Source organism: Hydractinia symbiolongicarpus, chromosome 2, assembly GCF_029227915.1.
Source record: "Hydractinia symbiolongicarpus strain clone_291-10 chromosome 2, HSymV2.1, whole genome shotgun sequence".
In the NCBI taxonomy this organism is placed as follows: domain Eukaryota; kingdom Metazoa; phylum Cnidaria; class Hydrozoa; order Anthoathecata; family Hydractiniidae; genus Hydractinia; species Hydractinia symbiolongicarpus.
This window is the reverse complement of record NC_079876.1, coordinates 7,756,307-7,770,178: the sequence shown is the minus strand read 5'-3', so window position 1 is coordinate 7,770,178 and position 13,872 is coordinate 7,756,307. Positions and strand designations below refer to the sequence as shown.

Sequence of the window (13,872 nt, the reverse complement as noted above, 5' to 3'; positions counted from 1 at the left end):
ATTTTTGATGAGACGCTGAATAAAAGAAGTTTAATCGCCGGCAAACAAAAACCCGCCATTTCCCGTAAACCCCGGACTCGGCCCGTATAGTCAAAAGTATACAAAGAAAGTACCCAGGGAGTAAACTCATTTTCCGAACGATTTTTTAAATTATTTTTTCACCACTACACACGGTCATTTACGGCAGGAAAAAAAGTGTGCGCATGCGCCATTATTTGTTATCAAATTTTCTGCCGCAAGCGATTCATAATGGCCACCATCGCACGTGCTTCTAATTTCCCTTAAAAACAAATGTTTTTTGAGTCTCTGCGGTAGAGATCGTCCCCTAAAAGGATTTTATTTTAGTAGAGCAGGCCTTGGACTATACAAAAACTCTAGATTCGACTATCCGAACACTTTCACTTTTGTTGGGAGGAGACAGAAAGAATAGCAATGTTTTGATTATAAAATTTTATAAGTTGGTGGAAAATGAAGATATTTGCCTTTCAACGCAAATTCATGCTTTAAGACATGTTTTTCTGAAAGCTGATAGCCTGTTTTATCAAATAAAACCAGTGGTTTGTGGCTGCCACTTTTTTTCTGAAAGAAATTGGTCCTCGGAAATGACCTTTCACAAGACTTCATAAATCGGTAAATATCATTATTTTAAATGAGAATTGTGCACTCAATAAGATAAATATAAGCAATAAACCAGTGTTAGATGTGAAAAATGTTGCTTGTGGCTACCCCCTAACTTTTCACAGTCAGGGTAAACACTTAATTAGGCGACGGTAGGTTAATTAGGGCATACCACCTATTTACGCGACTCATTGTAGCCTAGTTAGACCATATGTAACCTAGTTAAGACATTACAATATTCAATGGCTTTTCACACATTCCTAAGAAAAAATCGCAAAAACACTTTGTTCAGAATGGATAGTGTATGCAACCATGATTCTAAAATTGTCACTCGTGCCTCGATATGCTCGCGCAAGTAAGAATTATGTTAAAATGAAATATTACATTTCGCCTATTTAGGTGACGATAGTAAAATACGCAATAATTTAATGCAGATATTCTTTCACAAAAAACGCAAAAAAAAAAATTGTTTTTTTTTAAGATGGATGTGGTAACAATTTGTTTTGTAACGTTTCTTTTTTATTCACATCCTGTTTTAACAACGTTAAAATCTTAGTCAAACAATACCACATTTTTATCCCCATATTTTTTTTCCTGTGGTGTAAATGGCTGAAATCCATTATTTAAAACAACAAATATTGCCACACAAGGTTTGGGCCATAAGTTGCCAATGCGCAATGCAAATAAGACGATAATTGGTCAAAATTGTCTGCGATTTGATTCACATAAAAATTGTAGTGCAAAACGCAATGATTTCGACGTATTTACAACAAAAAGTTTTCGTTCGCCTAGTTAGACTACGGTTAGCGTAATTAAACTACATCATGTCGCCTAACTAAATGACTCGCCTAATTAGGTCATGTCGTCTAATTAGGTGTTTACCCTGACTGTTTCACAGTCACCCAAAAGTGGTTAGGGTTTATTAATAGTTCTGCTAAAAATAATTTTTCATAGCGAAGGTTTGTTTGTTAATAAAAAATCTCATACAAAAAGAAATCGATAATATTTTTCTATAATATGTATATAATTAACAAAACAACAAGTAACACTAAACCAGAGATGCTCCTGTGCATTTATTTGGACAGCATATCTGTTCGTACCCTAAAAAAAATTTTTGACTTATATAATTGAGGCTTATGCCGAGTTTGTGGTGTCTGATAAATCATGAAAAATTTATGTTTATCTCGCCAAAAAAAAGTTTCATCAGAAAAAAGTCAGGGGTTTCACAGGAATATGTTAAACATTAACTCACATGTCTGTACATTTTTATGCACACTTTGCTATCATTTTACATGCTTTTTTATGAGAGCCTCAGGTTTTTTTAAAAGATAAGAGCTTTTTGTAGGCCCTGCTATCTGCTCAATCATTGTTTTCCAAACCTAGAATCACCCAGAACCAGCTGGAATCAGTCAGAATGACCTAGGAACAGACCGAATTAACACGAACCTATCAGTCACTTGAAAAAAATATAAACAACTAGGAAAAAACGCTGGTGTAAATAGTGCGTTAATAATTGGCTCCGTATCGAACGTGTATTCCATAGACTTTAAAGGAAAAGACTCATGTTAGGTAGAAGACCTTCCAAGCCAACATTAAGAAATTGAAAAGGAGGACATTTAGTAAGAAGTTGGGAATTATGAAACTTTTTTTGTACAAAAAAATACATTTTATAATTGAGACTTAAAAAAGAAACTTTTTTTTTCCGGGAAGTCGGCTGTATGAGGTTTGTACCCGGGGTCCATTGAACAATGACGGCTGGTCTGTTAAATTATTAAATTATAAAAGATTGAAAACGATTGCCACACATTGGACATGCATGTGTTTTCTAGTTTTGGGTGGTTCTGGGTGATTCTGGTAGCTTATATTGTACTTTCTGTTTTTTCACATTGTAGGGCACCAGTCCCAAATTGTTCTATGATACAAAACATGTTGGCACGATTTCATTGAAGTAATTTTGACCCAATAATTCATAATTTCAAGCGTCATTCAAACGTGATTTGCATGTGAAGATTTGTTGACAGAAGCGGTTAAAAAAAAGATGGAATAATAATGAAACAGAAGATCTTGCTGATTTGCTCGATTACCACTTTTTGTTGAATGCGTTTGAAATAAGAATATATTCGTTAAATCCAGATTATGAATTGAAATAAAAAATACTTGTAATAGCCTAATTTGTAAAGTATTTTTATATAATTCAGATTGACTTTCGTGGTGAAAAATCTCACAATTAGGGAATGGTCTAGGCTGAAATGTCTGTGTAAATGGTTAGCTTTTTTGTTTAACATATATATATAGCTATAGAACTGTACAATTTTTTTCATTAGCAATCATTTCCTAGTCTAACAACAACAACAAAATTGATAAATATTTAAAGTGTTTCTAGCCCAGAAAATCACAAAAACCTATTGTTAGTGGATTATTTCCATTGGGGTCCACTGAGTCTGAGTGAAGCTAGCTTTCTCACATTTACGTTTAGTTTTAGCAGGCTTCTAGATAGAGAAAACTAATCAAGACCAACCTTAGAGCTAGCTAAGGTTACAGATCAGATGAATTATTTTTTTTTCCTTTTAAAATTTAATTTTAGTAGTATAATATCGTTTGTTCTTTGTTTATTAGCGTCTATTTTACATTTCTAATAGTTGTCAACCATTTTTTTTTTGTGAAAACGAAAGTGAAATGTATGGTGTAGAAAAGCTCAAAATTTTAGTAGTAAAAAAAGTGGCAGCTACTACCTAATACGATAGAACGCTCGATAAGGGATACATGCAAACAGGAAAAGTAATTTTTAGGCAAAACCTTGCGTCAGAATGTTGTACAAGAGTGCTCCTGTACTGGTAAATTGTGAACTAGCCATCTGGGTTTTTGTGGACCTTGCCGTCTGTTTAGGCTGCCTCGGGTAGCAACCAAAGGCGAAATAGTAGTCTATGGTCATCCTTCTTTAGTTTTAAAAGAAAAAAATGTTAAATTTTCTTTTATTGGGCAACTAAAACAAGATAATAGAGAGTGAGGTCAATATCGATGACGTCATAATCTTAAGCGTAGGCGCTTTTGTAAAAAAAAATTTTGGCGCATGCGCACACTTTTTTTCCTTAAAATCGCGGTTTTGAACGACCGTGTACAACGCATGAGACTTGTAGTTTTCAAAAATGTTTTCATTTTTGATGAGACGCGGAATAAAAGAAGTTTAATCGCCCTTAAACGAAAATCCGCGATTTCCCGTAAATCCCGGACTCGGCCCGTATAGTCCAAAGTATACAAAGAAAGTACCCAGGGAGTAAACTCATTTCCCGAACGATTTTTTAAATTATTTTTTCACCACTAAAACGCATGAGACTTGTAGTTTTCAAAAATGTTTTCATTTTTGATGAGACTCTTAATGAAAGAGGTTTAATCGCCGGCAAACGAAATCCCGCGATTTCCCGTAAATCCCGGGCTTGGCCCGTATAGTCGAATGTATACAAAGAAAGTACCTAGGGAGTAAACTTATTTCCCGAACGATTTTTTAATTTTTTTTTTTTCACCACTAAAACGCATGAGACTTGTAGTTTTCAAAAATGTTTTCATTTTTGATGAGACGCTGAATAAAAGAAGTTTAATCGCCGGCAAACGAAAACCCGCCATTTCCCGTAAACCCCGGACTCGGCCCGCATAGTCAAAAGTATACAAAGAAAGTACCCAGGGAGTAAACTCATTTCCCGAACGAATTTTTAAATTATTTTTTCACCACTAAAACGCATGAGACTTGTAGTTTTCAAAAATATTTTTATTTTTTATGAGACGCTGAATGAAAGAAGTTTAATCGCCGGGAAACGAAAACCTGCTATTTCCCGTAAATCCCGGACTCGGCCCGTATAGTCAAAAGTATACAAAGAAAGTACCCAGGGTGTAAACTCATTTCCCGAACGATTTTTTAAATTATTATTTCACCACTAAAGCCCATGAGACTTGTAGTTTTTAAAAATGTTTTCATTTTTGATGAGACGCTGAATAAAAGAAGTTTAATCGCCGGCAAACGAAAACCCGCCATTTCCCGTAAACCCTGGACTCGGCCCGTATAATCAAAAGTATATAAAGAAAGTACCCAGGGAGTAAACTCATTTCCCGAACGATTTTTTAAAATACTTTTTCACCACTAAAATGCATGAGACTTGTAGTTTTCAAAAATGTTTTCATTTTTGATGAGACGCTGAATAAAAGAAGTTTAATCGCCGGCAAACGAAAACCCGCGATTTCCCGTAAACCCCGGACTCGGCCCGTATAGTCAAAAGTATACAAAGAAAGTACCCGGGGATTAAACTCATTTTCCGAACGATTTTTTAAAATATTTTTTCACCACTAAAACGCATGAGACTTGTAATTTTCAAAAATGTTTTCATTTTTGATGAGACGCCGAATAAAAGAAGTTTAATCGCCGGCAAACGAAAACCTGCGATTTCCCGTAAATCCCGGACTCGGCCCGTATAGTCAAAAGTACACAAAGAAAGTACCCATGGTGTAAACTCATTTCCCGAACGATTTTTTAAATTATTATTTCACCACTAAAGCCCATGAGACTTGTAGTTTTTAAAAATGTTTTCATTTTTGATGAGACGCTGAATAAAAGAAGTTTAAACGCCGAGAAACGAAAACCCGCGACTTCCCGTAAATCCCGGATTCGGCCCGTATAGTCAAAAATATACAAAGAAAGTACCCAGGGAGTAAACTCATTTCCCGAACGATTTTTTAAATTATTTTTTCACCACTAAAACGCATGAGACTTGTAGTTTTCAAAAATGTTTTCATTTTTGATGAGACGCTTAATGAAAGAGGTTTAATCGCCGGAAAACAAAATCCTGCGTTTTCCCGTAAATCCGGGGCTTGGCCCGTATAGTCGAATGTATACAAAGAAAGTACCCAGGGAGTAAACTCATTTCCCGAACGATTTTTAAATTTTTTTTTTCACCACTAAAACGCATGAGACTTGTAGTTTTCAAAAATGTTTTCATTTTAGATGAGACGCTGAATAAAAGAAGTTTAATCGCCGGCAAACGAAAACCCGCGATTTCCCGTAAATCCCGGCTTGGCCCGCATAGTCAAAAGTATACAAAGAAAGTACCCAGGGAGTAAACTAATTTCCCAAACGATTTTTTCAATTATTATTTCACCACTAAAGCCCATGAGACTTGTAGTTTTTAAAAATGTTTTCATTTTTGATGAGATGCTGAATAAAAGAAGTTTAATCGCCGGCAAACGAGAACCCGCGATTTCCCGTATATCCCGGACTCGGCCCGTATAGTCAAAAGTATACAAAGAAAGTACCCAGGGAGTAAACTCATTTCCCGAACGATTTTCTAAATTATTTTTTCACCACTAAAACGCATGAGACATGTAGTTTTCAGAAATGTTTTCATTTTTGATGAGACGCTTAATGAAAGTGGTTTAATCACCGGCAAACGAAAACCCGCGATTTCCCGTAAATCCCGGGCTTGGTCCGTATAGTCGAATGTATACAAAGAAAGTACCCTGTGAGTAAACTCATTTCCAAAACGATTTTTTAAATTATTTTTTCACCACTAAAACGCATGAGACTTGTAGTTTTCAAAAATGTTTTTATTTTTGATGAGACGCTGAATGAAAGTGGTTTAATCGCCGGCAAACGAAAACCTGCGATTTCCCGTAAATCCCGGACTCGGCCCGTATAGTCAAAAGTATACAAAGAAAGTACCCAGGGTGTAAACTCATTTCCCGAACGATTTTTTAAATTATTATTTCACCACTAAAGCCCATGAGACTTGTAGTTTTTAAAAATGTTTTCATTTCTGATGAGACGCTGAATAAAAGAAGTTTAATCGCCGGCAAACGAAAACCCGCCATTTCCCGTAAACCCTGGACTCGGCCCGTATAATCAAAAGTATACAAAAAAAGTACCCAGGAAGTAAACTCATTTTCCGAACGATTTTTTAAATTATTTTTTCACCACTAAAACGCATGAGACTTGTAATTTTCAAAAATGTTTTCATTTTTGATGAGACGCTGAATGAAAGAAGTTTAATCGCCGGCAAACGAAAACGTAAATCCCGGACTCGGCCCGTATAGTCAAAAATATACAAAGAAAGTACCCAGGGAGTAAATTCATTTCCCGAACGATTTTTAAAATTATTTTTTCACCACTAAAACGCATGAGACTTGTAGTTTTCAAAAATGTTTTCATTTTTGATGAGACGCTTAATGAAAGAGGTTTAATCGCCGGCAAACGAAATCCCGCGATTTCCCGTAAATCCCGGGCTTGGCCCGTATAGTCGATGTATACAAAGAAAGTACCCAGGGAGTAAACTCATTTCCCGAACGATTTTTTAAATTATTTTTTCACCACTAAAACGCATGAGACTTGTAGTTTTCAAAAATGTTTTCATTTTTGATGAGACGCTTAATGAAAGAGGTTTAATCGCCGGCAAACAAAATCCCGCGTTTTCCCGTAAATCCGGGGCTTGGCCCGTATAGTCGAATGTATACAAAGAAAGTACCCAGGGAGTAAACTCATTTCCCGAACGATTTTTTAATTTTTTTTTTCACCACTAAAACGCATGAGACTTGTAGTTTTCAAAAATGTTTTCATTTTTGATGAGACGCTGAATAAAAGAAGTTTAATCGCCGGCAAACGAAAACCCGCGATTTCCCGTAAATCCCGGCTTGGCCCGCATAGTCAAAAGTATACAAAGAAAGTACCCAGGGAGTAAACTCATTTCCCGAACGATTTTTTAAATTATTTTTTCACCACTAAAACGCATGAGACTTGTAGTTTTCAAAAATGTTTTCTTTTTTGATGAGACGCTGAATAAAAGAAGTTTAATCGCCGGCAAACGAAATCCCGAGATTTCCCGTAAATCCCGGGCTTGGCCCGTATAGTCAAAAGTATACAAAGAAAGTACCCAGGGAGTAAACTAATTTCCCAAACGATTTTTTAAATTATTATTTCACCACTAAAGCCCATGAGACTTGTAGTTTTTAAAAATGTTTTCAATTTTGATGAGACGCTGAATAAAAGAATGTTAATTGCCGGCAAACGAGAACCCGCGATTTCCCGTATATCCCGGACTCGGCCCGTATAGTCAAAAGTATACAAAGAAAGTACCCAGGGAGTAAACTCTTTTCCCGAACGATTTTTTAAATTATTTTTTCACCACTAAAACGCATGAGACTTGTAGTTTTCAGAAATGTTTTCATTTTTGATGAGACGCTTAATGAAAGTGGTTTAATCACCGGCAAACGAAAACCCGCGATTTCCCGTAAATCCCGGGCTTGGTCCGTATAGACGAATGTATACAAAGAAAGTACTCTGTGAGTAAACTCATTTCCAAAACGATTTTTTAAATTATTTTTTCACCACTAAAACGCATGAGACTTGTAGTTTTCAAAGATGTTTTTATTTTTGATGAGACGCTTAATGAAAGAGGTTTAATCGCCGGCAAACGAAATCCCGCGATTTCCCGTAAATCCCGGGCTTGGCCCGTATAGTCGAATGTATACAAAGAAAGTACCCAGGGAGTAAACTCATTTCCCGAACGATTTTTTAAATTATTTTTTCACCACTAAAACGCATGAGACTTGTAGTTTTCAAAAATGTTTTCATTTTTGATGAGACGCTTAATAAAAGAGGTTTAATCGCCGGCAAACAAAATCCCGCGTTTTCCCGTAAATCCGGGGCTTGGCCCGTATAGTCGAATGTATACAAAGAAAGTACCCAGGGAGTAAACTCATTTCCCCAACGATTTTTTATTTTTTTTTTTCACCACTAAAACGATTGAGACTTGTAGTTTTCAAAAATGTTTTCATTTTTGATGAGACGCTGAATAAAAGAAGTTTAATTGCCGGCAAACGAAAACCCGCGATTTCCCGTAAATCCGGGGCTTGGCCCGTATAGTCGAATGTATACAAAGAAAGTACCCAGGGAGTAAACTCATTTCCCGAACGATTTTTTAATTTTTTTTTTCACCACTAAAACGCATGAGAGTTGTAGTTTTCAAAAATGTTTTCATTTTTGATGAGACGCTGAATAAAAGAAGTTTAATCGCCGGCAAACGAAAACCCGCGATTTCCCGTAAATCCCGGCTTGGCCCGCATAGTCAAAAGTATACAAAGAAAGTACCCAGGGAGTAAACTCATTTCCCGAACGATTTTTTAAATTATTTTTTCACCACTAAAACGCATGAGACTTGTAGTTTTCAAAAATGTTTTCATTTTTGATGAGACGCTGAATGAAAGAAGTTTAATCGCCGGCAAACGAAAACCCGCGATTTCCCGTATATCCCGGACTCGGCCCGTATAGTCAAAAGTATACAAAGAAAGTACCCAGGGAGTAAACTCATTTCCCGAACGATTTTTTAAATTATTTTTTCACCACTAAAACGCATGAGACTTGTAGTTTTCAAAAATGTTTTCATTTTTGATGAGACGCTGAATAAAAGAAGTTTAATCGCCGGCAAACGAGAACCCGCGATTTCCCGTATATCCCGGACTCGGCCCGTATAGTCAAAAGTATACAAAGAAAGTACCCAGGGAGTAAACTCATTTCCCGAACGATTTTTAAAATTATTTTTTCACCACTAAAACGCATGAGACTTGTAGTTTTCAGAAATGTTTTCATTTTTGATGAGACGCTTAATGAAAGTGGTTTAATCACCGGCAAACGAAAACCCGCGATTTCCCGTAAATCCCGGGCTTGGTCCGTATAGTCGAATGTATACAAAGAAAGTACTCTGTGAGTAAACTCATTTCCAAAACGATTTTTTAAATTATTTTTTCACCACTAAAACGCATGAGACTTGTAGTTTTCAAAAATGTTTTTATTTTTGATGAGACGCTGAATGAAAGTGGTTTAATCGCCGGCAAACGAAAACCTGCGATTTCCCGTAAATCCCGGACTCGGCCCGTATAGTCAAAAGTATACAAAGAAAGTACCCAGGGTGTAAACTCATTTCCCGAACGATTTTTTAAATTATTATTTCACCACTAAAGCCCATGAGACTTGTAGTTTTTAAAAATGTTTTCATTTTTGATGAGACGCTGAATAAAAGAAGTTTAATCGCCGGCAAACGAAAACCCGCCATTTCCCGTAAACCCTGGACTCGGCCCGTATAATCAAAAGTATACAAAGAAAGTACCCAGGGAGTAAACTCATTTCCCGAACGATTTTTTAAATTATTTTTTCACCACTAAAACGCATGAGACTTGTAGTTTTCAAAAATGTTTTCATTTTTGATGAGACGCTGAATAAAAGAAGTTTAATCGCCGGCAAACGAAAACCCGCCATTTCCTGTAAACCCCGGACTCGGCCCGCATAGTCAAAAATATACAAAGAAAGTACCCAGGGAGTAAACTCATTTCCCGAACGATTTTTTAAATTATTTTTTCACCACTAAAACGCATGAGACTTGTAGTTTTCAGAAATGTTTTCATTTTTGATGAGACGCTTAATGAAAGTGGTTTAATCACCGGCAAACGAAAACCCGCAATTTCCCGTAAATCCCGGGCTTGGTCCGTATAGTCGAATGTATACAAAGAAAGTACTCTGTGAGTAAACTCATTTCCAAAACGATTTTTTAAATTATTTTTTCACCACTAAAGCCCATGAGACTTGTAGTTTTTAAAAATGTTTTCAATTTTGATGAGACGCTGAATAAAAGAAGGTTAATTGCCGGCAAACGAGAACCCGCGATTTCCCGTATATCCCGGACTCGGCCCGTATAGTCAAAAGTATACAAAGAAAGTACCCAGGGAGTAAACTCTTTTCCCGAACGATTTTTTAAATTATTTTTTCACCACTAAAACGCATGAGACTTGTAGTTTTCAGAAATGTTTTCATTTTTGATGAGACGCTTAATGAAAGTGGTTTAATCACCGGCAAACGAAAACCCGCGATTTCCCGTAAATCCCGGGCTTGGTCCGTATAGTCGAATGTATACAAAGAAAGTACTCTGTGAGTAAACTCATTTCCAAAACGATTTTTTAAATTATTTTTTCACCACTAAAACGCATGAGACTTGTAGTTTTCAGAAATGTTTTCATTTTTGATGAGACGCTTAATGAAAGTGGTTTAATCGCCGGCAAACGAAAACCCGCGATTTCCCGTAAATCCCGGCTTGGCCCGCATAGTCAAAAGTATACAAAGAAAGTACCCAGGGAGTAAACTCATTTCCCGAACGATTTTTTAAATTATTTTTTCACCACTAAAACGCATGAGACTTGTAGTTTTCAAAAATGTTTTCTTTTTTGATGAGACGCTGAATAAAAGAAGTTTAATCGCCGGCAAACGAAATCCCGAGATTTCCCGTAAATCCCGGGCTTGGCCCGTATAGTCAAAAGTATACAAAGAAAGTACCCAGGGAGTAAACTAATTTCCCAAACGATTTTTTAAATTATTATTTCACCACTAAAGCCCATGAGACTTGTAGTTTTTAAAAATGTTTTCAATTTTGATGAGACGCTGAATAAAAGAATGTTAATTGCCGGCAAACGAGAACCCGCGATTTCCCGTATATCCCGGACTCGGCCCGTATAGTCAAAAGTATACAAAGAAAGTACCCAGGGAGTAAACTCTTTTCCCGAACGATTTTTTAAATTATTTTTTCACCACTAAAACGCATGAGACTTGTAGTTTTCAGAAATGTTTTCATTTTTGATGAGACGCTTAATGAAAGTGGTTTAATCACCGGCAAACGAAAACCCGCGATTTCCCGTAAATCCCGGGCTTGGTCCGTATAGACGAATGTATACAAAGAAAGTACTCTGTGAGTAAACTCATTTCCAAAACGATTTTTTAAATTATTTTTTCACCACTAAAACGCATGAGACTTGTAGTTTTCAAAGATGTTTTTATTTTTGATGAGACGCTTAATGAAAGAGGTTTAATTGCCGGCAAACGAAATCTCGCGATTTCCCGTAAATCCCGGGCTTGGCCCGTATAGTCGAATGTATACAAAGAAAGTACCCAGGGAGTAAACTCATTTCCAAAACGATTTTTTAAATTATTTTTTCACCACTAAAGCCCATGAGACTTGTAGTTTTTAAAAATGTTTTCAATTTTGATGAGACGCTGAATAAAAGAAGGTTAATTGCCGGCAAACGAGAACCCGCGATTTCCCGTATATCCCGGACTCGGCCCGTATAGTCAAAAGTATACAAAGAAAGTACCCAGGGAGTAAACTCTTTTCCCGAACGTTTTTTTAAATTATTTTTTCACCACTAAAACGCATGAGACTTGTAGTTTTCAGAAATGTTTTCATTTTTGATGAGACGCTTAATGAAAGTGGTTTAATCACCGGCAAACGAAAACCCGCGATTTCCCGTAAATCCCGGGCTTGGTCCGTATAGTCGAATGTATACAAAGAAAGTACTCTGTGAGTAAACTCATTTCCAAAACGATTTTTTAAATTATTTTTTCACCACTAAAACGCATGAGACTTGTAGTTTTCAGAAATGTTTTCATTTTTGATGAGACGCTTAATGAAAGTGGTTTAATCGCCGGCAAACGAAAACCCGCGATTTCCCGTAAATCCCGGCTTGGCCCGCATAGTCAAAAGTATACAAAGAAAGTACCCAGGGAGTAAACTCATTTCCCGAACGATTTTTTAAATTATTTTTTCACCACTAAAACGCATGAGACTTGTAGTTTTCAAAAATGTTTTCTTTTTTGATGAGACGCTGAATAAAAGAAGTTTAATCGCCGGCAAACGAAATCCCGAGATTTCCCGTAAATCCCGGGCTTGGCCCGTATAGTCAAAAGTATACAAAGAAAGTACCCAGGGAGTAAACTAATTTCCCAAACGATTTTTTAAATTATTATTTCACCACTAAAGCCCATGAGACTTGTAGTTTTTAAAAATGTTTTCAATTTTGATGAGACGCTGAATAAAAGAATGTTAATTGCCGGCAAACGAGAACCCGCGATTTCCCGTATATCCCGGACTCGGCCCGTATAGTCAAAAGTATACAAAGAAAGTACCCAGGGAGTAAACTCTTTTCCCGAACGATTTTTTAAATTATTTTTTCACCACTAAAACGCATGAGACTTGTAGTTTTCAGAAATGTTTTCATTTTTGATGAGACGCTTAATGAAAGTGGTTTAATCACCGGCAAACGAAAACCCGCGATTTCCCGTAAATCCCGGGCTTGGTCCGTATAGACGAATGTATACAAAGAAAGTACTCTGTGAGTAAACTCATTTCCAAAACGATTTTTTAAATTATTTTTTCACCACTAAAACGCATGAGACTTGTAGTTTTCAAAGATGTTTTTATTTTTGATGAGACGCTTAATGAAAGAGGTTTAATCGCCGGCAAACAAAATCCCGCGATTTCCCGTAAATCCCGGGCTTGGCCCGTATAGTCGAATGTATACAAAGAAAGTACCCAGGGAGTAAACTCATTTCCCGAACGATTTTTTAAATTATTTTTTCACCACTAAAACGCATGAGACTTGTAGTTTTCAAAAATGTTTTCATTTTTGATGAGACGCTTAATGAAAGAGGTTTAATCGCCGGCAAACAAAATCCCGCGTTTTCCCGTAAATCCGGGGCTTGGCCCGTATAGTCGAATGTATACAAAGAAAGTACCCAGGGAGTAAACTCATTTCCCCAACGATTTTTTATTTTTTTTTTTCACCACTAAAACGCATGAGACTTGTAGTTTTCAAAAATGTTTTCATTTTTGATGAGACGCTGAATAAAAGAAGTTTAATTGCCGGCAAACGAAAACCCGCGATTTCCCGTAAATCCGGGGCTTGGCCCGTATAGTCGAATGTATACAAAGAAAGTACCCAGGGAGTAAACTCATTTCCCGAACGATTTTTTAATTTTTTTTTTCACCACTAAAACGCATGAGAGTTGTAGTTTTCAAAAATGTTTTCATTTTTGATGAGACGCTGAATAAAAGAAGTTTAATCGCCGGCAAACGAAAACCCGCGATTTCCCGTAAATCCCGGCTTGGCCCGCATAGTCAAAAGTATACAAAGAAAGTACCCAGGGAGTAAACTCATTTCCCGAACGATTTTTTAAATTATTTTTTCACCACTAAAACGCATGAGACTTGTAGTTTTCAAAAATGTTTTCATTTTTGATGAGACGCTGAATGAAAGAAGTTTAATCGCCGGCAAACGAAAACCCGCGATTTCCCGTATATCCTGGACTCGGCCCGTATAGTCAAAAGTATACAAAGAAAGTACCCAGGGAGTAAACTCATTTCCCGAACGATTTTTTAAATTATTTTTTCACCACTAAAA

The 13,872-nt window shown here is 36.6% G+C and overlaps 1 long non-coding RNA gene across 1 annotated transcript; it reads left to right on the top strand.

The window, feature by feature from the left end:
* The first annotated feature begins 322 nt into the window (after nt 1–322).
* Nucleotides 323–3,354, top strand: LOC130629357 (uncharacterized). Its single transcript, XR_008981945.1, has 2 exons — nt 323–630; nt 2,511–3,354. It is a non-coding gene; the product is annotated as an uncharacterized LOC130629357 (long non-coding RNA).
* Nucleotides 3,355–13,872: the final 10,518 nt, after the last annotated feature.